At 47.1% G+C, this 23786-nt stretch overlaps 1 long non-coding RNA gene across 2 annotated transcripts; it reads right to left on the reverse strand.

The window, feature by feature from the left end:
* Window positions 1-1073: 1073 nt before the first annotated feature.
* Window positions 1074-18509, reverse strand: LOC127016191 (uncharacterized). 2 transcript variants are annotated; one of them, XR_007766449.1, is made up of 4 exons: window positions 18359-18509; window positions 17374-17479; window positions 4133-4221; window positions 1074-1119 (listed from the first exon to the last, which is right to left on the reverse strand). It is a non-coding gene; the product is annotated as an uncharacterized LOC127016191 (long non-coding RNA). The 2 variants fall into 2 exon arrangements; XR_007766448.1 differs by lacking the exon at window positions 1074-1119 and having other exon boundaries at window positions 3780-4221.
* Between the last annotated feature and the right edge of the window lie 5277 nt (window positions 18510-23786).

Here is a 23786-nt window from a genome sequence, read left to right on the forward strand (position 1 = left end):
GACAGCTCTGAGACTTACAGGGACAGTCCATAAGAGATAAGCATTTAAATAGTAATCTTTGGCAATACTAATGGCCTCCAAAGGAGCAAATTTTCATCCCTCTAGGAAGAGTGAGCTGAGCATTACAATCTGACATTTTTTCTCCTTTTTGAATCACGTCGGAGAAAACTGTGGCAGACTGTAAAAGCAGGCAGCTGGAGTATAAACATCTTGCAAGGCTTAGCCCTTAAAGAAAGATGCAAAGGGCTGTCCAGAGCTGCCCTTGGGGAAGGAATACCCCCAGCCCTCGCTCATGCACCAAACCTGGAGCACAGAGGACCTGACAGAGACCCTCTCCTGCCTTTGCCCGTAGGTCAACAAACCAACAAAGTCAATATCTGGCCAGGTTCCCCTTGGGCCATCAGCTGGGTAGCATCCCTTTACCTGGACCAAACCATGGCTCGTGCCCAAGCGAGCGGTCACACTGTGGGGAAGGGTGGGCGCCCATGGTCCATTAGGGACCTGCCTCTTAAAGGCATGTGGGTGTTTGTCTTCTGAGTGAGCGAGGTACTGTGTCTCTGGTGAAGAACATTACCAGTTTTAAGTAATTTGTTCTGCCCGTTGCAAAAATCTAAAGGAGATTATTACAATTCACTTTTTCAATTAGTTTCTACACAGTTTTTTTTAGATTGCTGCAGTTATCTTTCATATTCATTTCTATAAGCTGTTTCCAAACAGTTAGGTGGCTGATATACACAAAGAAGTTAAAAACCAGTAACTCTAGTGAGGAAGCAGCCACAGAAGGACCATCAGCCCCCACTGTGCCATAATCATGATTGAAACGAAGAACAAAATCTTAGATGCTTTTTACTCACCGAGCTGGAAATCAGCAGCTTTAAAGCACAGCTTGTCAATACAGCATGCTTCTCCTTTGTACGTTACCCGAATGACATCCCCAATAGAAAAATAAATCACAAGCCTAACCTTGGAGGAGCTCTCTGAATTCACAGTGGTCAGTGCTGAGCATCAGGGAGGGAACCTGATGTCTGATTTTTCTCTTGTTCTTCATTCCTTCTGGGACCCAGCACACCTTTCCCTCCTCTCCTTTCCTTGGCTATCATTTTCTGACACAACAAAAATCTGTAAAGATGAAGCCATTTGTATTAATTTCTGGAGCCACATATTACATCTGCTCTAAGCTTTTCTCTAGACCATTAATCAGTGTGTCTCTTCATTGCACCCCCTTTAACCTCTACTTAATAAGTCACTGGCACCAAAATCTGTTTTACCATGCCTTTTCCCAAATTTCCGTGTCCCATCCAATTGCATACTGGTAGCATTGGCCCCGAGCAGAAACTTCGGGCGTTACATGGGGGAAGCGGAAACCCGTATGGGAGGTTTTCCATTGTCAGACATTTTGAGTCTGCTTGATTTCAGCACGGGGAATGTGTTATGTCAGAAATACCTGGGGACTGTTTCTGCACAGCTGACCTGTGTGAGCCAAGGGAAGCTGTAGCAGTGCACCAAAGCAGGTCTCTCCCACCGTCTCCCTTCTGAAGCACCTGGCTGGTCCTGTCGGCAGGGTGGGCAGCCCAGGACTGTGGTCGGCTGGGTCTGGTTTCAGCAAATTTTGCTTCATGAAGCGCTTGGGCTGTTTTACAGCACAGGTTCCTGCCCGCACATCCCGTGCTGGCACCGGCAATACGCACCGGCCAGCAGTGAAAGCGACGGGTTTTCTACCCCCCCAAAATTAACACGTGGTGGCATGGCACACGTCCCCGGGTGACAGCATGTCCTGCCCCGGCAAGTCCGACGACCTGCTGCGAGGACACAAACTGCTGCCTGCGTCTACCCTGGGGTAAAGCAGCAGGCACGCAAAACGACTTTTTGCCTCCTTTTCAATTTAATAGTCTCTTGGTGCTACTCAGGTAATTACAGCAGTGTGTCTCTTTGTAAGCTTTTTTTATTGTCCCTAGTATTCCCTCGGCAAAGAACAGAGGAAAACGTCAATTTTCTAAAAGCGCTCTGGCTTAAGCTAGCCACCGGTGATGTGATGTGGCCATCCCTATGGTTATAGTCCTATAACCAAAATGGACTTATTTCTTGTTTCCAGAACAATAGCGCTATTAAGAAAAAGTCTGTAGAATAGAAAATATACACTGAACTGCTTTTCTCCCCTACCCCCCCAAACCCCCCCAAATACAAGAAAGCATTTTTGAGGGTCTGTTCTAAAAAATATTTTGGTAAAATGCTTATCTAACAAAACTCAGTGTCTGCTATCTGGCTTCTGCCAGCGGAGAAATGCATATTCTCACCCTCAGTGCTTCTAGCAGTAGTTTTGGATTGGTGATGAGGACAATATTTTCATCTCAACAGGTCATTTTAGCATTTATCCGCAAATGATGGACAAAAGGTTTTTGTAGTGAAAGGAGGGAAGCAAAGCAGTATTAAGACGAATGCTGGCCAGTTTTGAAAATGTTCAGTAAGATAATGGTATGGGGTTTTTTTTACTCATCTCTTAATAGATGTTTGAAATTACAGGAACCAGCCCTTCCAGTAGAGGTACTAACATTAATGCTAAAGAATAGAATTTATCAAAGGGCTCAAGCTATTTGATTGTCAAAATATCTAATTTCACTCTTCTGCATGAAGCTTTTTTTTTTAAACAAGCCAGACATCGAGCTGATCAAAGCTAATATATTTGGAGCAAACTTTTAAACTATGACAGTTTAATGTGACCAGAAGCAGTATTCTGTGGTACTGGTACGTTCTTAGTAATTTTTGTTTTCCCTTTTAATAAGCAGATTTCTTCTGCACCTATACAGTGCTCCAAATAAGTCTGGTGAAGTGAAATGTGCTTAATTCTGTTAATAGTAAAGCCATATATTTGCAATCTCTTTAGCGTCTCCTCCAGCTTTGAGAAGCGCTTCTCTGAGCTCATCCCATTAATTAATACATTATCCAGAAAACCAGCTAGCTCTTACCCCCTCATCCTGTGGCGTATGGATTGGCCACTCTGAGGGTTAATGTCATGTTTGTAAATAGCCCCTTGGGTATGTTCACCGTCAGATCCTTTTGGAAGACCTGGGACCAACCTGGAGATGTGAATTCCCCCCTTCTCAAAACTTCTGTGAATGAATCTTCTGGTGTAGGAATTGGGTATTGATCCTTTCGCAGCCAGGGATTTACAGTGACTTTATAGTTCCCACAAATCCTTACCCTGTTGTGGGTCTTGGGAGCCCGTATGGCTGGTACAGCCCCCACCCTGGCATCCGCAGGTGAAATTACACCCTGCCTCTGCAATCCATCTGACCGCCTCTCTGCGGCCACCCTCCCCTACACAAATGGCACCAGCCTCGCCCGCACAAATTGAGAAATGGCATCGCCCGCTCCCTCCAGCCTTCCTGTTGTGCCACTTATAAAACAAATGTCAGTCCTAAATACAGCTCTATATTTTACCTATCCCCCGCCTCTGGCAGGTCTCTAGCATGCCACTCTTCCATCTGGTTTATGCTTATATATTGCCACTTTCTGCCTATCAGCAGGAGACGGTCTCCTTCAGTCACAATTAACTTTAATGGCAAACAGGTATATCGAGAAGTTACTGTGACAGGCAGACAGCCTAAAACTCCTTATCTCTCCTTATTGGGACACCATAATAGCAAGTTCTTTTCCTTCAGACTTATTCTAGAAGTTTTTCTTTGATAGACTCCCTGGGATACCTTGCACAGACTTCCAGGCTTAACACCGCATGATTTATTTTCACATTAACAGAATGCATCGGAAGTCAGCCCATCCCACCCATGCTAGTAAAGGGGCTCAGGTCCTTCAGCTCTTTCTCTAAGGAGCATCCTCGTTCTGAGCCGTGCTCATCCATACCCCAAGGTGTGTGCCAATTACCCTGTCCCAAAGGTTTTTCTAGATTATGGGGCTCCCTCTAATAGTGGTACTATCTTATTCGCCACATGCAATGAGTTTTTCAGTCGATGTGGCACAGTGTCATTCAACACAGAGGTACCTAGATGAAGCTGGGTCCTTTCAGTAGCAGAGATGAATTAGCACTGCACACCAGCGCCGTGCTGCCATACTTTGCCTTTCCCCTCTGATATATATGAAGCTCCATGCTATCAAAGCTATATTGCACCTAAAGTACCTCCGGTGGCTGCCCTCAGGGCTGGATTGTGCTGTGTAGACGTACACCATTTTTCTGGTGTTTTACTCCACAAACAAATTGCTCTTGATCTGCATTTAAAAAAAAAAAAAAATAAAAAATCAAAATAGCAAGGAATAATCACTATTTAGGCTTGTTAAATGCTCAGTAGTATTTCCTCCTCAGCTGATTCTTGAGATGAAACATGGATTTAAAAAAAAAAAAAACAACCAAAAAACAAAAAAACCCTGTGGTAGGCATAATGTTTTTAGATGCTCTAATACCTCTTTATATTCTTTCTCACCAAGTTCTTGTGGAAAATGTAAGTCTTTAGGCACTCAAAATACTTTCCAGCCAATGTTAGGAAAACAGCCTTTGCTGAGCTGCATTTTCTATAGCATTTGCATAAAAATACAGTTCAATTCTCGGTATATGCTGCAAAAATCAGACTCTTTTATTTCCATTAAGTTGGAAACTGTCCATATTGCCATATGTAGCCATTTTATCTTTCCTCTTTCCTTTCTTATAAAGCACAATCCTTGATGCCAGCTTGCTTTATGTTTTTGCCATTCACAGGGAAGTAAAAAATAGCAGCACAATTCCTGAAGAGACAGCAGCAGAACAATAACTTTGCTTAAAATCAAGAACAGCAAAAATTCACCAAAACTAACCATTTAAACCACCCCATTGCAAAATCAAGGTTTGAATTCTGTGTTCTCCTAGAGACTGCTGGTCTGCAAGCCAGCTCTTAAAATGTAAGTGATCGTAGTTTCCCAATGCCTCACAAAGCCGGGTGTTTATAATAAATACTTGATATGCAGTCACTTAACAAAACAGAGCTTCCTATTTCTGGTTTTATGTGATACACGGTACTTAAAATTTGCACGACAGCAGTGCGCTTCTGGTAGCAAAGCGGACTATCCGCAAACATTTGCGATAATCTAGTATAAAGTTGGCTCCCTTGCCGTTCAGGCTGATTTAATTCACACAGACACAGACCATAGCATCAGCTTTATCAAAGTTTCAGGAAGGATAAATTCAGCCCTTTTAGTTCGTGTTTACAGAATCATACATTTTTTATAGTTCTACAGACAGAGAGGTTTCTGTTTAAAGCAGCATTTTTCTGGAGAAGGCTACGGCACCATCACATGGTTTCAGGTGTTTAGATATAAATGAAATAGAGTCAGGTAATTCAGAAAAGGCCCCTTGTATTTTTCATTATGAGTGGGAGGCGATGATATAGGCAGTTTTTGCAAAAAGGCTGAGCTTGCAAGAAGAGTTGTTTTTACTAATTGCACTGATTTTGTGTCTGAACGCCCATTTTGTGTCCAGCTTTACCATGAGCAGACCATTACCAGCTCCTCAAAGAGTCCCAGTTTCCCTGGTTTTACACATCTAATGGCACCTGCTGCTACTCAGGCAGTGTTAGGTCTGGTCCCATGTCAGCCTTTATGCCTTGTTTGCAGTAAAAATTAATTATTTAAGCCTTAAAAACATCCGACCTTTTGTTTCTTCACTTTGACCACACTGTGAAATTAGAGAGCAGAGCTCAGGTGAAAACACTTTCATTTGACCATTTCATTAAAACACCCTTTCTCCATCTCACAGGTTTTTTTGGTTTTGTTTTTTGGGTTTTTTTAGGGAGGCAGAGAAGCGCCTCCTCAACACAACCGAGCGCGACTGGAAAAAGCAGGGGCTCAGCGCAGCACCGCGTGCGCGGCGACGCCGACTCCGGCAGCATCATACCAAGAAGACTGCTTGGTTTTGGGCAAGTCTCCCCGAAATGACTGTCGCCTCCCTCGCACATCTACAGGGGAGCCCCCGGCTCCTTGCTGCTGCCCTGGGCAAGCCGCCAGCAGGCACGGGCAGGGAGGTAAGCTCGGGCTGCCGGTGTTCCCGTGTGCTGGGCTGGGGAAGGGCCGAGCAGACAGAGAGGGCACCGCCGCTTCGGAATAGAGGAATGGTTGGAGGGGGAGAGAGGGAAAATGTTATTTCCTGAATAAGTCACCTTGAGTTAAAGCCTCTGGGTTGTGTACAGCAGCCGAGGCTGGTGCTGTCACCCAGTGAGTAGTAACGGAGATGCTAGCTCCCATCTGAGCTCATTTTTTATTCTTGCATTCAGGGAGCTCACTATCTCAGTAGCTCTTTCCAGCTCTTCATCATCACAGACGCCCGGTGAGGGCTGTCTGTCCCAGAAAGGGAGACACCTTCCCAGCGAACAGAGAGGCAAAGCCAAGCCCAGAGGGGAGAGGTTTGGCCATGACGTTTGTTCTGGTATCTCCCCTTTCAAGTCCTCATACAGGTCACTCCCTGCTCAGCAAACCCTCCCCTCCCCGACCTTCACCCAGGGACAGCCTCATGCACGGGAGGCAGCAGGGAAAGATAATCTTTACCCACGCCAACTCTAAGCTCTCATTTGCCAGAGAAAGCAGCTATTTGCCCTTTCAGGCAATAAACGGCAATTAATGTTTTTTTGCTGCTCATCAGCAGCCACCTACTTTCTCTGTAGGCAAGAGCCAGTCCCCGCATTTTAACATTTCTCCCTGTGTCGTATAAGAATCAGCAATCCCACCCAGTGCTCACCCAGCTTCAGCAAATGCTGCTTGAATCTGGCAGCATGGTGTGGACAGGGAGCTGCAACCAACGCTATTTGGCTCCACTCATTTTGGCGTAGCGCAGTCCTGTGGGCAAGGTCCCTGCCACTAGTACGTGTTCTCATTTAAAACATTAAAAATAAGTGAAACGGCATCCAAACTGCAAAGCTTCCCACGGAGGCACTGCCGGTGCTCCTCGTGGCCAAATTGGGCAGAGGAGCAGGGACCTCCCTGCAGCAGCAAAGGCACTGAGACAGCCAGGGACTGGATGAGGTGGATTTCCCTGAACAATAACAGGTGAAAATGGAGACTCATAGAAAGAAAAAACACAGAAATAGGACCAAGAATAAACTATAGGAAAGAAGCTGTATGGCAGTAAGAAGAATTAAACTGAAATCTTGTCTCACTAATGCCATCATCTTAGTTATCCTTTCTGCCTCCTCCAACACCTATCAGTTATCACATCCTCTTGCTGACTTCAGATCTTCAGCTGCATCATCTTCCAGCAAACTCTCACACAGTTAACAACTGGGAACAATCCCATCCCAGTTGAACAGAGCTATTAATCTTAGTAAAAGTTATCACCTAAATGACTATTTCAAGATTAGGGCCCTGGCACATGAAGCTTTCCAGGCAGCAGCTGCCATAAAACCATTCAGCATCTAAAGAGACCTACGCAAGTCGTCTAAGCAACGTTAAAACCAACAAACAATAACCTGCTGGATTTGTGCCTGGTTGCACGATGCTGGGGCTGGAGCCAGCCCTTACCCCTGCCCAGCCTCCAGCCCCACAGCAGCCCCTGGGCTTGGGGAGCCCCAGCCCTACCCAGGGATTAATTTATAGAGCTTTTGAACATTGCCTTTATCACCAAACACCTCAGCTGGGCTTTTTACTTAAAAGTGTTAATTACTTGTGCATTGAAATTGCAGCACAGCCACAAGCACATCTTGGATTGATTTCTGCCATGGTGATGCTTGTGGCCCTCGTTTAGCAAGCTTACCTGCACACTGCCCCTGTCCTGCAAATTGAGTGAGTAATGTGAACCTCAGCAAAAAGGAGTTGGAAGAGAGTTTCTGGTTATTCAGAAAGTACTTATAAAGCATTTTAAGAGTATTTTGAATCTGTATTTTAAAGAGAATGATCAAGATCCACAGCTGTGCTACATCAGCAGAGTGACAGCGGTATTCATGAAAAGAGGTCAAATTATGCCAGCCAGAACACTGACCCTGGACTCTTTAAATACATGCAAAATACAAATACAGAGATCATTCACAGAGGGGCTAACAGAGTGAGAAATTGAAGTGCACCTTGGGTGCTCACATGTGTATTTGTGCCCAACAGAAGATAAGTCAGCATGCACTTCATCGAGGATGCTGTCTCACACACTGAGAAACAGTCCGCGATTTTCACAATGGTAAAAGGATAAAGTCCTCCCTGGATGAAGCTTGAAGCAATTGTGCTGCCTGAGAGACAACAAGCAGGTAAACCAGATTTTGCCACAGGGCTAAATAACGAAGATCAGTGTTTAGTAATTAACTTAGGCAACGGCATCATCCATGTTTCTTTTTTGTATGACAAAACTGGACTCAGAAGAGTGAAGAAATGTAAACTGAGTAATTTCTCCTACATCAGCTGTAGTTTGCTGACTTTGCTAGCCATGATCTAGGTCCCCAAAACCTCCATGCAGAGTGTACCAGGCTTGTTCCAGTGTCGCGCCGTTACCCCCAACAGCCAGAAGCACGAGCACGCAGGGGACGCCATCAACAAGGAGGGGTGAAGGAAGCAGGTGGGGGACATTACTCTCTGCTGGCAGGATGAGCCTGCACCTCCCCATGCCGCTGCCCAGCTCCAGCCCACATCGCAGCCGCTCGCCGCCTCCTCTCCTCCACGCCATCCCAGCCTGCCAGGCTTACGTGTCTCGTCTCCAGCATTTAAGGGTGAGAGAAGCGCCTTCCTTCACCGCTTGGCGAGCTCTGGCCTCCTTCGCTTGCGTGTCATGCTCCTGCCACCTAAGTGCTGGCTGGATGACTGCCTGGTGGCTTGAGGAAGCACAGGTTTGCTATTAAAGGCACCAGAGTGACAGGCTGTTTCTTCTGGTTTCCTTCTCCTTCCTTCCGACCAGGCTATTTTTAAAGTTTGGGAAAGGATTCAAGTCGAATGAGAAAAAACCCAACCACTTCTAGGCATATTTATACAATAAGTAGTCTTTTTTTTTTTTCCCTACTGGTTTATTTTTGCACGTGCTGTGCTTCCATTGCGGGATCTTTTGGCTTGTTTTGAGGGTTTGTTTTGCTGTCTTTTTTTTCTTTCAAAGGAAACCAATGAGGAAAATCATCATCCTAGTGGCCAGTAATTGTCAGGTTAGATATGAGATAAAACTAGAAGCAATGATACAACCTTTTGGAATGGGTACAGAAACGCTGCTCATTTTAGCTGCTGCACGGTTGCACATTTGTGGCACACTGTGGTCTCGCAGGCTGCATGCAGACCTAACAGCCCATATTTTTGGTACGTAACAGTAGACCATACTCTAACGCTCTGCCTTCCTCTTCAGAGCTGCTAAATGGAGCCAACAGCATTTCTCTGCCACAGGCTGGATTCATTAGTAAATAGGCAAGATGCACTTGGGGTAAGGACTAAAATTCCCACTCCAGTTTTTTGTGTCAGTCCCTCCAACAGTATTCAGTGCACAAACTTGCTTTCCCGAGAGCCTTCCTGATGAGCAGGTTTTCTGCTCTGGCCATAAAGTCCTTCTGACAGCGAGCACCTATGCCCCTGCAGCCCCCGGGGGAGGCCAGAGGATGGCCTGGCCATCCTTATTCAGATTTATTTCAACAAACCAGTTAGTCATCCCTTTTTCTGGATTCGCCCCCGCCTGCACGGGACACTGTTAGCCCATCGCTCGGAGGGTGCCCTCGGCCGCCGCAGCGTGCCTGGCTCCTGCCGCCCTAATGCACCATAAAGGCTCAGGGCAACCTTTGACTGTCTTTGATGAACATTACATGTATTTGCAGGCAATGAATACCTGCTGTGACAAAAAAAGTACAAAACGAGGGAAATAAAATTGCATCAGTTGTTGTTTCAGCTTGGGATAATGACTCCACTGGCATCTGCGGGCTGACACGCTGCTTAGATTAATGTCGCTTTCAAGAACGTGGCTTGATTTTTCCTTTAAACATTTGTCTTTACTAACAAGCCCCTCACCTTAGCACTGAATAATTGACTCTGCCTTGAAGATACTAGAGCTTGTCACAACACTTTAAATATTGGGCTGGCTGCAGCTCTCATGTAACTGAGGGAAGCAGCTAAGGAGTTGGCAGCACCTCACCTCCCTGTGCCATGATGGGGCTGGGCATGCTGAACCACCAGATAACCACTGGCATGGCAAGCGGCTCCTCACCGCTGCTCCCAGAGCTGGCTGCTCAGGCTTCCCAAAACACATCAAAGCTCAAGGATTTCCCCCGAATCTGCCTGGGGAGAGGAGAAATGGGAAGCACCGTTTGCCATCCACCCCTCCTGCAACACCAAGCCAGACAGCTCTTAATTGCTTTCTTCCTTTCTAAAACTTTTTAATATTTTAATTAATAATTTAAATACACTGTAAGTTCACTGGTAAAAGTGGCCAAGCGCAATCACCGTATAACAGAGCCATATATTCACTTTCAACCACACACCGACCATCTTCCTGCGCAGGAGAGAACCCACACCAGCAAAATCATCTTGGCTACAAACTACCTCATCACTTTCTCAAAAGAGATATTTTTCAGTGTTATTTAGAGCACAGAAAGGAAAAAAAGAGAGGAAACTGTTTAAAGTCAATGACGCAAAGGTAAGATCTGTTCAGATAAACATAAACGTGACGGCACAATTTTCTTTGGTCTTCTTTCTATCAAATCTAAAAAATTATTTTTAATTGATTCTTGAAGCACTTTTTGAAGTTCAATAAATGCTTCAGAAATCAGTTGGGGGTCCACAAATGTTAATAGTATTTAGCTCATTTCAATAAAAATGGCCTCATTAACATGCCAGCTGCTAAAACATGCGATACCAACTGTGTCCTTCTGCCAGCCTGCAGGGAAGCATTCCTACTTACTACTCAGTTTTCCTTTAAAAGAGACCATTTAGAAAACATACCCATTTTACTGTATGCATACATTCAGATAATAATTACTTCACTACTGCCCTACCCCCAAAAATGGCTTTAAAAGTCCCCTGCAGCCCTTCCAACGAGGTGAGCTCAGGCTGGCTTTCTTTGCGGATTTTTTTTTCCACAGGCAAGTAAAACCTCATTCGCTTTCCCATCCATCAGTGCAGAAGGAGCCAGGTGAGCACCGAGCCTGTCTGAGGCAAGAAGTTTTTCATTATGGCTCTGCTATGTGGAAATAAATAATCTTCAGTCAGCTCTGCCGCTGTCAAGCCACAACCGGCAGCTGCAGCTCCCTTGACCGCACGTAAGCGCCCAACCTCCAGCTCCAAAATTTGAGAGTCATATCACAGCTAGCATGAGAGTGAGTGTCTGTTGCCTTCAACCATCTACATGAACTAAGGATGCCCCATGTTTTGGCTTTATAAACAGCTTTTTAACTAGTGTTTGTGCATTGTGGTTAGTTTTCCGAGGTCTTTGGATGAAAGCCATTAGAAGCTTTCAGGACTGGGGTGATGCCTGTGTTTGAATGGGTATAACATCCAACCCAGGCTCAGGGCAGGAATAACATTTGGAAGCTCATTCTGAAACTTTTAATTTGCTACTTTAAGCTCCGTTAACCAGCTGCTGCCACCCTCCTGGCTGGCCCTTCCACAGTGAGGACTCCAGGCAATGCTGCAGGGCTTTAGGGGCACAGTAACAGTAGCAATAATAATGATGTCCCAAATTAAACTGTGTCATTAGGTCACAAGGTAAGTAGTGCTATATAAGTATTTCCAGAGAAAGCGTGAGACTTTGTTCAATAAAGTACTGATCAAGTCAATGAGATCGGCAAAATGCAACTCAAAAAGGTCACCAACAGATGGTAACACCAAAAATTTCCACATCTAATACATATCTCCAGCACAAGGCTGCATTAATAATTCAAGATCCCAATGTATATCTCAGCTCAAGAAAAAGAACACACTCTGGCCTTTAAGAGTCAGATTTTGATTCTCGGATTATGCGAATGCCTCTTCCTTGTGCTTACATTTGTGACCGTGTGTCCAGCTGGCACCGTACCTGCTGAGCAAGCTGTTCACACAGTTAAATGAAGCTGGATGTGCCAAGCAATAGTCATTTTACCCAGAGCAGCCTGGATAGCAATACACATGCCAGCCTGCCTGCAAAGCCCTGTCCCCTCTCCACCACAGACCAAAGTAGCATGGGACTGGCTGTGCCACAAGTGTCCCTCTGCACATGCAAGCCCAGAGGAGATGCCAGCAGCCACCCTGAGGAACCCCCTTCCTCACTGTTTTAGAGCATCCTGATGCCTTCCAGCGACAAATCTATCCCATGAGAGCCAGCATAGAGGTTGCAAAGCCCTCATTGTGCTTAGGTACGCCATTGGTGGGGAATCACGGAGGGAACTCAGCCTCATGTGGCTGAAGAACAGCCGTGCAGGATGCAGCCCTAAAAACCAGACCAGATCCTGTGAAAGGCAGAGCAACAATAAACAAAATTAAGCAGCAATCAGCAACCACTGCAGCAGCAGGTCCTACACAGGGGTGCCCAGAAGATGGTCCCACAACCCCTCGTCATCCTGCAGCTCCCACCCTGGACTCCGGCACAGCAGGATGCAGCTCAGGCACTTCAGTGCAAGGATCTGAGCCTGTGTTACTGATGGAGGTGGGTTTAAACTAAGCCACGAGTCACCAAATGGGCTGATTTGGCTCTGCCACTCGTACTGCAACGGGAAAGAGGCAAAACAGAGAGTGGGACTCTCTGAGTGTTTGAACCAGTGCAACCCATTTGACTATTTCCTGAGCTCTTTGTGCAAGTGGAAATGCTGTCGTATGCCTGCCTTCATTCCCTTTTCCACACACTCCTTTCTGGGTTCCAGCTAGGACCATTAAAAAGGTGATACCCTGGCATGGCTTTTCCACTGCTCGCATTAGCGCCCTGCTGGGTTAGAGGCACAAGGAAAACCTCCCGCCCCAGCACCCTCAGACCCACCACAGCTCGAGACACCTGCAAGCACCAGAGAGACATCCTACCCGTTATCCCAGAAGTGCCCCAGTCTCTGTGAAACCTTGCCTGGGAAAAGACAAAGTCAGTGCTTTGGCTCAGTGCCTTGCCAGAATTTCAGGCAAAGATACAGCACCCTACAGCACAGGAGGGGCTGGAAAGGGAAACATACGTGTCCTGCAAATGCAGCGAGCATGAGGCTGGCAAATCCCATCTGTGACTCTGATTTTGGCCAGAGGTCCCCGACTGCTTGGTGCCTTTGAGCGGAGATCTGTGATTGCTGTTTCCTCCTGTGCTGGAGCAAACCTTGCGGTCCCATGGCAGGTGGGGACATGCCAGGTGACTTGTACCACCCTGCTGGCTGTCACCGCCCTGGGCAGCCTGTGCAGGGAAGATGGAGGTGTCAGCCCCTCCCACAGCACTCAGTGCTTCCAAAATTACTCCACTGCCTTTCGGTAATCAGAAAGCCTCAGGGCACCTCAAGTTCATATATAAAGCACAATTAAATAGAAAGTGGCCCAGACCACAAGCAGAAAAGGCCACAGTACGGCTGAACAGGTTAGAAATACCCAATTTCTCTGAATTTACTGGGACATGCTGAGCCCAAAGCCTGGCCCAGGACCCTCCAAGGCCACCCAAGAAATCAGGGTAAAACCATGGGGACTAATTGCACAGGGTTACTGCAAAGGTTAAAGTACAAACGGCTTCAGAAAGTGCTTAGGCATGTTCACGAAAGGCCAGCCTGTGGGAGACCATGTGGCGTAATTGCCTCCGTGATGTCCTTGAGGACATCTTTGATGGCCAGACCACAACCACACATTCACACGCCAGCTGGCAAAGACTGGCACCTCTACCGTAACGCCTGACAGTGGCTGCACGTCAAGCTGGGGGAGAGGGCACCAGAGGGGCCCCTCTGCCTCCGGCCGCCCTCAGCAGAGGGGTGAGGTGCTGGCCAGGAGGCCACGGTGGTATGTGCAGTGCATCAGTGCTGTCTGCTACACAGCCCAACTGGGAATTTCAGCCCCCGAGGACAACTTTCCAGAGCTACAAATGTTTTGCTCAACAACTAAATATATTCTTGTTAGGTCTTCGCTTACCAGGCTCTGTGCAAAGGCATCTCAATAGCTAGAGTATTTTCAAATTTCTCAGCTAAACTTTTCTTAAAGTGCAATTACGGTTTTTTTCACCATTAAAGACTGACCCGAAGGTGCATGCAGTAGGTTAGCGTTCTCCAGACCTACACGTTCACAGCCTCTGCCCTATAAAGCATCGCTCCCACCCCTGTCAGTGGGGCAGGCATCCCTCCCTGAGCACCAGCCGTGGACCGCCGAGTCTGAGGGGGTGCAGGCGCCCCAGCCCCTTCCTTCCCCTCTCTCCTCCCGGTGTTATTTCGGGTCACCCGTATTTCACTGGAGAGGTCAGAGTGTGGCAGCACAGCCGCGGCTGAGGCCCTTCCCGGAGGGAGGAAGGTAGCACGCAGAGCTTTTGAAGCGACGATAAGAGAGAACACCGCAATTAGGGGTTTGCAGTTTCTCCGGCAAATTTGCATTTTAAATTACTTTTTGGTATAATTGTGTTTCATCTTTTCTTGTCAGTCTGACTTCTGTAACTTTTATTATTTCCTAAGGATGGTTCAAAATGCTGTATAAGACTACAATTAAAAAAGAAAAAAACAATTTTGTATCAATATGATTTTTTTCTTAAAATATTCCTTTGAGATTAACCACTGGGTGGCGGGGGGTGGGGGGGGAAGTCATCTGAGATGAGGGGGAGCCGAAAGGAATTTCACCCTGAGGAGGGAGCTGGGGGTTCTGGCTCGTTACCCCAAGCTCTGCAGAATGCAGAGGGGCTGTAGCAAGGACTTGTCCCCGGCCACCTCCCAGCCAGGCAGACACCCCGACCCCCCTCCAGGGGGAAATCCCAATTACCAGCCCCTTCGCCCCAGTGTTCGCAGCTTGGCCCTGACTGCTAAATCCAATTATCTCCGGGTCCCATTAAGCAAAGATACCTTGACAGCCCTGCTGCCGGGATAGATTAACCTGCGGCCAGATCAACCCCTGGATCCTCTCCTCCCTCCGCTCCGTACCGCTGCTGATTGTGTGAAAAGTCCAATAGCACCACTGTGGCAGAGCTGTTGCACCTTCATTTCTCATCCCCTCCAAACAGCCTCTCGCCACTCACCAAATACTCAATGCTGCCCTCAAAATGGGAACAGGGGGCTCAGCCCCTGACAGGGCCACAGAGATGCTGAGCCCCCACGGCCAGCTGCAGGGGACAGCTCACGCCGTGGGAAAGACACGAGAGATAAGAAAATACCCCCAGTTGTCTCAATACACCAAAAAAAGCATGTCTAGATCTCTCCAGTGTGCTCTGAAGGGGAAAGAAAAGCCAGTCAAAGGAAAACGCACTTCAATCTATAATAAAACAACACCACTACTGTTGTCAGGCACCTGAATGGAGAAGTGAAGTTTAGATGAGCCTATGTTATATTTAATGCTGTCAAACACTGTTTGAACACAAAGTGCGGCTTGTGTTATTGCCACGCTCCCTGCCTGCAAGGCTGCCCTGCAGTTTGAAAGGACCTCCAGCACGTAATGGGCTCATTTTTTTGTAATTGCAGAATTTGAGTTGAGAAAATGATGGGGACTTTGTATTTGAATGTCACCTCTGATACGTCATGTTAATTTTCCTCTTTTAATACCCTCATCTGGATGCTAATATGCCAGATGATTATGCTGGTGTATGAAATGAATGCAAGCAGGTCTAAGTAAAAGGGCACAAACTCATACCCCATCAGGACAGTGGTCCATGGGTTTATTCACATACCAGTCCCGATTTTGATCTGAGTTAAGCTGATATAAATTAAAAGCAGTTCCCTTAAAAAAAAAAAAAAAAAAAAAAAAAGGGGTGGCTGGGGGCAGGGAAGGTCCATGGCTGGTATTAACCTGCACATCTCCTCCGAAAGCAGAGCTTCTGCAGAGACTGACCCTGACTGGACATGTCTGTCCCAGCCAGGCCCACCAAGGCCACATAGGACATCCTGGGGGCTGCTGTTAAGGCAGCACTGCATGCTGCTTTTGGCCTAGTTTGCAGGGGGGGGTTTGTAAACTAGCTTAGCTGTTTTATATACACTGTTCTTGGCAGAGGGGGAAGAAAGATGGGTTTTTCGTCCTCTTCCCCCACCCTCCAGCACATGCAGCAGTTTCACTATGTCTAGATTTTGCCACTGCAACAAGCCTTCTGGGGTTTGGTTTTTTTTGTGTGTGAGAGTTTGTTAAAGTCTTTTAAGGCAGAAAAAAGAAACAACTCAATAAATCAGTGCTTTGTTTTACTGCACTGGCTTAAGACAATATCCTTAGGATATTATTAATTAACGATCCAACCCTTACACCTTCTCCGCAGCAGGATAAGTTGGCAGAACAGAGAAGCTCCAGATGGAGGAAATCTTCTGCTTCAGATAAGGCTTTATGAGTGACAAGCCCCTGCCACTCACATTTAAGACCACAGACATTAGCCACTTGTTATGTTGCAAATCACCTAAAAATACCCTAAATGCAAGCCTCTTTCTTCTTAAAACCACCTGTTGCATCAGAGGCACTCAGAGTCTAACACTGATTTGGGTGTAGAAAGTACTTTTTTTTTTTTTTTAAATTGAAAGAAAGTTTACAGCGGTGAAAAATAAGAGAGGAAAGGATGAACTGCAGCCACAGCCCAGCTTCAAACATGTCCTGTTAAAAGTTCATGGAATAAAAAGTTACACAGCACTAGTAGAGCACCTGCAAGCTAGAACTGGGTGAAATTTTAAACTGATTGACTTGCTCGCTCGCTCCCCCCCCCCCCCCCGCGCAAAAACTGTGATTTATTCTCTATTCTAAGCCTTTTTGAGAAAGCAGCTCATGTGGGTTTGATGCCAAGTGCACAGTAATAATAATACTACTACTACTAACCCAGAAGACATAGGCAAGTCTGCAGAGCCCCAGCTCATGGGCAGGAGATCTCTAAGCCAGCACCTGAAAGGCTTCTTGAACCAGGAAAATTAGCTGCAAAACCTTTACGGAATAACTATTTTCTGCAAATTAAAATGAAGGCAATACGACAGAAATACAGAGCGTGACCGGCAATCCATCATTGTACAAGCCATACTGGCCAAGTCAGCTCCCCGCACCGCTTTGGCCCCCTGCGTCAGCATTGCAGGGACACACACAGCTCGTCCTGCTCCTTTTGAGTTATTGAAGCACTTTGGGCCATTCCTGTGTAAGAGGGCCCTGAGTGAGCCAGGAACTCAACTTACACATTCAGGTCTAGATTTTGCATGCGCTGACCCCCCAACGTTGAATCAAACGCAAAACCCCCTCTCACGTCTCCTGTTCCCAGCTCTCACCATCCCAGTTTAGTTAGGTTGCAGTAACCACTTAAACCCTCTCCTCAAAGCTACATAATCTTCTGTGTTATTGGAGTGGCCCTTTTTTAACTGATGAAGATTAAGCATTTCATTTTACCTTTTAAAATCTGTGCTGTGTATCGTCTCATGGTTTTAAAACGCCTGGCAGGATTAAACTTAAGACTTTTCTCCATTGGGTCCACTAAAGCCTCTGCAATTTGAATCTGTGGGTTTTTGATAAGACAAGAGGATACCACGTAAATCACTGGAGTTTGTTATTTTTAAACAGTCCCACACCACCCCCCCCCATCTTCACAAAAGAAAGGATAATTTGAATTTTAGATTTAAAACACTGATCTCACTTGAGTCTCCTTCTATTCCAGATAGTGATATTATGCTTGCTGTCTAATTAAAGAAGAGATGGATTAAGCGATAGATGTATCACCTACCCTGGAAATTACCATAACCATTATTATAACAGTAATGTCTAGATCCTGCAGGATCCAAGAGTGCTTAACCAGATAAAGAAATCCTGTTTCCATTGCACATGTGTAACAGCAGCAGCATCTGGAACATCTCCAGGCTAAAAAAAAGTCAAGCCAGGATTCAACCTAGTGCCTATTTGTGCTAGATGTAAAGTACATGTGAGGGGTCCTCACTCTTGTGAGTTTTCACAGTGTAATTCATAGGTGTAAAGATATATGTGTACAGAAGGAACAATAGCAGCCCACCCCCCAGAGGAAAAAAAAAAAATTCACTTTGCTAGAGAGGAACTTAGATAATTCAGGTGCCTAAATCCACAGCCAGATCCTGAAATTCCTCCTTTAGATGTTGTGGAAGCTCTGTATGCATCTCTTTAAAAAATGCATAGTGCTTCAAGAGCCTTCATCTTTGCTCCTGGAGAGACAGGAGTATTTCAGCCATGGCAGAGATCATGTTGATGTCCTACGTGCACCAAAGTCCAAACGGGGTAACAAAAGTAATAGCAGATAAAGGCTCATGTGCCCTAAGGTGCTGAATGAGGATACCCTGTGAGGCAAGGAGAAGCCAGTGGTGGCAGCTACTGTGCCAAGGAGGGGGCTCAGGAAGGGTTTCCTACTAACCTCATCATTCCTCATCCTTCAGGCCACAACGCAGCTGCAGAAACACACCACCTTTACCTGCTGCTTTACAAAGTCTGCATTCCCATCCCATTTCCAAAGATCATTTCAGAGGCTCCTGAAGGCAGCAACTGGAAAACCCCACACCTCCAGAGCAACAGACTCCCATGACACCAGGCAGTGAGACAGCACACAGAGGGTGAGACCTCCAGGACACAGCCAGGCTGCCTTACAGGGGGGCTGAGACGTCTCTCCAATTGAAGAGCAATGCCTAAAAACTGCCAGCTGCACCTGGAAGGTGGGTGCTCAACAGGTGTCTGTTGTAAGGAAGAAGGAGAACCTAAATGTTGCACTTAATCCTCTTAACTCGGAGGCATGTGGCAAAGAAGGTTTTTAGCAGAGCATGTAAATCACGGCGGTTTGCAATTGTAGCTAGCTTTATTGAATCGTGTGCTAAAATCAGTAATTCTTCCAGGCCAGGAGGAAGATTATCATCTGTTGTAAATTGTCATACTTCAAAATAGCACATTAATTGCTGTGATAATTTACACCAGCTGAGAATCTCCCCTGGGGACTGTGTTTATTACTCAGCTTTGTGTCTCAGACAATAGAGGTCTCTATCAGGGATGGGGTCCTGTGATACTTTCATCATACCCATAATAATGGAAAGCAAAATAAACCTTCTGTCTTTCCATTTTGGATAACCAATGTATCAACTGAATTGGACTTAATTGCACAACAGTGGAAGTGGACCCTGGAAACACTGATGGAAATCACCTTTGGGGGTTTTCTTCCCCTCTCCCCCCTCAGTTACCTTTTACCAGATGATCTTCTGTCTATTTATAACGTTGTGGAAAACACGGCGTTTTACTAACGTTTCAGTGCACAAATAGCCAAGCTACATTTTGTCCTTTACAAAACCAATTTTAAAAGGTGCACAGGGAGCAGTTGAGGAGGGTGCTTCGGGGGTTAAACTGCTCAGTGTTCGAATTTACCCAACTAAATAGTGAAAAAATTTTTGGCTCACTTCCTCGAAATATGACCTGTCAGTTGTTTTCAACTTGATAAGGTCTTTTAAAGCTAAAAGTAGTTGAGTGGGTAGGGCTGGCAACACCCTGCAAAGTTGCTTTAGTTTTCTTTTCAAAGCTGAGCCCTGCAAAATGTTCTTTATTAATGTTGTAAACATTAAAAAAAAAAAAAACCTGCAACCCAAATAACCAGCCTACAGTGATACCTCAAGAAAAACACATTGGTGGGGGGGTCCTGGGGTGCCTCTCCATGCATCCTCCCCCCTGGGTCCCACACTTGGGCTCGCTGCAGCCCGGGGCAGGGCCAGCCCAAGGAGAGATGCTTGCAGGGCTGGCAGCTCCGGCACACCCCTCGTCTCCCACTCACCCGACCAGGGGCTGCCCCATGCTTTTAGTCACCCATGGTCCAACGTGTGGCTGCAGCCAGTCCCTGCCCCGACGCCATGAGCAAGGGAATAAGGTGTCATTTCTAGAGGCACGTGCCTGTTGCTGGTAAGCCGTGCTGTATTTTGTCCTAGTTGACTGGGTTGTGTATAGGCATGCTGTATAGGAACAAGGCAAAGCAGCAAAAACCTAGAACAAGCTGGTTAATAACAGCGTGCTCACCTAAACAACCCATTTCCCTCCCCAAATGCACAACTACAGTCCCAGCAATTCAGCCTCCCCTCTCTCCAGCAGCCTTTGCCCCCTGCAGAGCCCGGGGAGGGAGCAGGAGCAGCGGCCGCAGTGCGGGGACCAGCTCCGGGAGCAGCATCCTCGCAGCATCCAGCAGTGGGGTGCGACTGCAAAACTGCAGGCGGGGGGGACAGGCTTTTTGGCTTTCGCTGGCACCGAGCGCTATGCAGGAGGGTGTGAAGGGCTGGCACAAGGGCCCATTTGGGGCAGGTTGTCCCGCTGCACTGAGTCCCTACATATAACATATAGGAAGGGCAGGTGGGATAGCTGCTTTGCAGTGGAGTTAGCTGGGAGTGGGCTCAGGCCTCTCTGATGAGCTGCCCCTTGTTTCATGGGCTGGAAGAAGAAACAGCTCATCAATTCTGGCTCCTGAAGGCACCTCAGAAACCATCGGAGGTGATTTCTGTAACCGGTCCACCTGCAGCTGAGCTGGAGAGCACTGGAAGCTTTGTGGGAGCTCTTTTGTTCGCTGCGTGGGCCCTTTTCCCCTGTCCTAATGCAAACAGGCTCTTAACGATCTAAACAGCAGCTTGGAAATGTTTAGATCCTATGTATTCCCGGTGGCTGTCAGAGCTGTCACTGCCTGCAAGGCAGCTGAGGGGAGCGGGGAGGGGAGCCAGGTGAGGCCTCCAGAGGATGGTGAGCACCTCTGGCTTTTAAAGATCTCCAGGTTTTCTGGAGTGATGGAGATGCCATACAGGCTGGACCTAGGCATCTGCATGCTGGCAACCAGCCTCCTCCGGAGACAGCTGTTTCATCTGTGTCATGTGTTCCCATTTGTGCAACGCTCCTGGATATCAGGAGCAAAATTGCTGCCTAGCCAAGGGGTATTACTCAGCTTGAGCACAATATTTGGACAGAGCCCTAACCCAGCACTGTTACCAATCTAAACTCTGATGTCCGTATTTGGAAGAAAAACTTTGTTGCATGAAATCTGAAAAAAATCAGAGGATGTTTGAGGCATGCTATAAAACACCTGATATCAAGATAATTTCCTTCCAAATTCAGAAAGATAGTAGCAGCCATAATTTGGCTCACCCTCAGTTCCCTTCACTAACATGGTAAAAAGCCTTCCCCACACCCCGCAGCTTTTGGGAGGCTCGCTCTTGTGCCATGCCAGGCTGAGGGAGGGGACCCATGGGGCGGCGTGGGGCACGAGGCGTTCACACACAGATGCACCAGTGCCACCAGGACATCGTCATCCCCTTCCCACTGGCCCCAGCGCAAGCTGTAGGGGCACAAAGTTGACCAGGTTTCCATGGAGGTGTCTTTTGTATAGGTGGTGTCTTATGTTTGAAGGTGGCCATGGCAGGTTGATACCTTGTGGTGAGACGCTTCTGGCAAAGCCATTTTTTGGAGGGGCTTCATACATCTTTCTCACAGCCACCAGCCCATTGGCCCTGTGTGAAAATCCCCTGCAGACCCAGCCCATGAAATGGTACCTCCAAAACTACCTGCACTCTGCCAGAGCTTGCGCTTGTGGTGGTATATACGTGGATGTGTGCGTGTACAGGTATGTGGGCAAGGGGAGGCTATAGGGGGAAGGCATGTGATCACAGCAGTTTACCCCAGCCGTGCTTCCGAGGACCAAAGTCAGGACCAATGTTGCCGAAATAGCCAAGAGCTATTGCAACGGATGGGATCCTCCCCTGCTTTTTATTCTATATGCTGCCACATGGCACTGTTCACCGTTTCCATCTCTGTCAAAAAAATGGCTCACTTGGAAAACTTGCTGCAAGGGAGCTTTGCTTTTAGAAAATTCGAGGGCAACGAATTACCCAGGATCCATAAGCAGGTAATCTTCTCCAGAGACCAACTACCCCAGAATGGCCGATGTAAAGTCACTTTTAAAATGGGAATGAATATTCATGGCAACCGTCACTCCATATTCACCCGCTTGCTACAGAGCAAGTCTTTGCGTAAATCCTGATCTCGTTCATCTGACAGTGATTTGTCACCTCGCACTGCAGGTGACAAGGACTATGCCGCCCCACACCTTTATTTTCAGTGAGAACCAGGTAATTTTTAAGAGTTTCACTCATTGTTTCCAATGCAGCCCAGCCTGACAAGAAAACTGGAAACACTGGTGATGTTTCAAAGTTTAAAACTTTTAGTTTTCAATAGCGTCTGCATCAGCCGGTATGATCAACAAGCTGCTTGGCAATCAACCCCCACTGGTAAATAGGCTGGGTTATTCGGAAATAACTCTATGGAGCGTGGGAGCAGGGAAAACAGTAAGGCGTGAGATAGGCATCACTACCGGGAGCCACGCCGTGCAGTAACAACAGCACTTCATCAAGCGATACGCCTGTTAGAGATCCCCTGCCTCCCACACACCAGCACAGACACTTCTAGTTAATCCCAGTGACAAGAATGTGCCGTTTCGTCTCTTTTTCCTCCAGTGCACCACCACCAGCCCCCGTGGCGCTTTGCTGTTAGACATGGCGCATCCCGGATCCCGCCGGCGCGGGTACCGCTGGTTTGCACCACCGAAGCGGGGAGGGTTGAGGCCGATGAGCAATGCAAAGGGCAGTGAAAGCCTTGCCACCTCCCCTGCCCGCTTCCAGCCGAGCACAAAGCTGCGCGAGCAGCCATTTCCTCAGGTTTGTACATGCCTAATAACTAGTGAGCTGTTGCACTCAGCGAATTGTTGGTCTTGGGCTTTTTTCTCCTGGTTGTTGAAGCGCAAACATGATTCCCCATGAAAACACATGATTTTGGTCTCAACCTGTTGGTTCAGGTTTGCGCTCCTGGTACCGCCTTAGCAAAAAGCTAGGAGGGAAGGAGGGAAGTAGCTATTAAGCTGCTGAGGCCTTTGATCTGGTCTATTATGTTTTACAAGGCTTTGGAGCCGGACAAAAGTTAGCCGCCTGTGCCTCTCATCCACCGCTGCCTTGGGAGGGAGCGAAGCAGCAAACGCAGCCAGACGAGTCCCCCCGCCTGTCCTAAGGGCATCCTTTGGTCTCCTCGGTTTTTTGGGATGCATCACGGTCAGCCTCAGGGACCCGTGGTGGGAATTAGCTCCGGGAGGGCAGGGCAGATGACAACCCTACTCCCTCCCAGCCACACGGCATTACTGGCAGGACACCCTTACCCCCTCCCTAGAGGAGGCTTTCGGGGGCTGCAAGGGTAGGAAGAGCAGGACCAGGTAGCAGGGCTGACAAGAAGCCTCCCTCCAACTGGCCATTTCTTTGTTTTTAAGGGTTTGTGTAGGTGGACTTTGCCACCACGTGGCTTGTCTTGAAGCTTGGTTAAAAGGCAGCGTGTCTGACCTCGCCTAAACGCAGTCTGTTGCTTTTGTGCTATTGATGACACACTTTGATACAAACTGAACTTGTTCAGTTGGATATTTTTAATGCCTGGGAAGGTTTCCCTCTGTGCGTATTCCTACAATACAGATCTCTTTAAGAAAACCTATTTTCTATTTAGCAAAAATTTAAAATATTTTCAAAACAATGTATGCCATGAAAAAAAAAAAGAAAATAGCCCCAGCTACTGGGAGAGCTATTTGTGCACTTTATAAAACGCAACTTCCTTTGGGCTGGGAGAAACAATATAGAATCATAGAATCATAGAATGGTTTGGGTTGGAAAGCACCTTAAAGATCATCTAGTTCCAACCCCCCTGCCATGGGCAGGGACACCTTCCACTAGACCAGGTTGCTCAAAGCCCTGTCCAACCTGGCCTTGAACACTTCCAGGGAGGGTGCATCCACAACTTCTCTGGGC

Source organism: Gymnogyps californianus, chromosome 4 (assembly GCF_018139145.2).
Source record: "Gymnogyps californianus isolate 813 chromosome 4, ASM1813914v2, whole genome shotgun sequence".
Classification (NCBI taxonomy): Eukaryota; Metazoa; Chordata; class Aves; order Accipitriformes; family Cathartidae; genus Gymnogyps; species Gymnogyps californianus.